The sequence below is a fragment of the Nematolebias whitei genome, chromosome 16 (assembly GCF_014905685.2).
Source record: "Nematolebias whitei isolate Nwh7 chromosome 16, NemWhi1, whole genome shotgun sequence".
In the NCBI taxonomy this organism is placed as follows: domain Eukaryota; kingdom Metazoa; phylum Chordata; class Actinopteri; order Cyprinodontiformes; family Rivulidae; genus Nematolebias; species Nematolebias whitei.
In genome coordinates, this window is record NC_056513.1 from 630,332 (window position 1) to 631,688 (window position 1,357).

General features: G+C 49.7%; 1 protein-coding gene across 1 annotated transcript in view; it reads left to right on the top strand.

Moving 5' to 3' along the window:
• The window catches only part of galnt7 (UDP-N-acetyl-alpha-D-galactosamine: polypeptide N-acetylgalactosaminyltransferase 7), a 38,504-nt gene that overhangs the window by 16,275 nt on the left and 20,872 nt on the right, over window positions 1–1,357 (top strand). The gene's annotated exons all lie outside the window — the stretch shown is intronic.

Consider the following 1,357-nt stretch of genomic DNA (forward strand, 5'->3'; position numbering starts at 1 on the left):
CCTGCACATACATAAATATACCTGCACATACATAAATATACCTGCACGCAGAGGTGCGTACCCTGCTGGAAGCCAGGAACACTGCCTTCAGGTCTGGAAACTCAGAGGAGCTGAGTAGGACAAGAAAAGAGCTGGTTGCTGGTATTAAGAGGGCCAAGGCCACATATGCAAAGAGGATCGAGGGTCAATTCATCTCACAAGACCCTCGGAGCATGTGGAGGGGCATTAAGTGCATAACAGATTATAAAGGAAGGAGTGAACAATGTCCCAAAGACCCATCTCTGCCTGATGCCCTCAACAAGTTCTATGCACGCTTTGAAGACCCGAACAGACCACCCAGCACCAGACTCACCTCACCACCGGATGAAGAGCATCTCAGCGTGACCTCAGCAGAAGTAAGGAGTACCTTCAGGAGGATTAATCCGCACAAAGCAACTGGCCCAGACAACATCCCCGGAAAAGTGTTGAAGGAATGTGCTGATCAGCTCTGTGAGGTGCTGGCAGACATCTTTAACACCTCACTTACCCTGGAGACAGTTCCCACCTGCCTGAAGACTGCCACCATCATCCCAGTCCCAAAAAGCTCTACAGTGACTGGTCTGAATGACTATCGGCCAGTGGCCCTCACCCCGATAGTCGCTAAATGCTTCGAAAAACTGGTCATGACTCACATCAAAACAACCATCAACATCAACGAGGACCCTCATCAGTACGCATACCGTGAGAACCGATCAACAGAGGATGCAATCTCCTCTGTGGTCCACACTGCACTCAACCACCTGGAGCAGAAAAACTCTTACGTCCGTATGCTCTTTGTGGACTTCACATCCGCCTTCAACACCATGATCCCCCAAACCCTGATGGACAAACTATCCACACTAGGACTAAGCCCCTCCATTTGCAACTGGGTACTAGACTTCTTAACAAACAGACCACAGTTAGTGAGGATCCACAACCTCTCCTCCTCCACCATAACCCTCAGCACTGGCTCTCCTCAGGGATGTGTGTTGAGCCCCCTCCTGTTTACTCTGCTCACATATGATTGTGCAGCTACCCATCCAGGCTGTCACATTGTAAAGTTTGCAGATGATACAGTGGTGGTGGGATGCATCACAAACAATGATGAGTCCAGCTACAGGCAGGAGGTGGAACACCTGGAGAGCTGGTGCAGAGAGAATAACCTTCACATCAATGTGAAGAAGACAAAGGAGATGATTGTGGACTTCAGAAGGAACAAAAACACCTACACCCCCCTGAACATAAGAGGATCTGCGGTGGAAGTGGTCTCCAGCTACAAGTACTTGGGTGTACACATGAATGACAACCTCAGCTGGAGCAACAACACCACCAGCCTGAT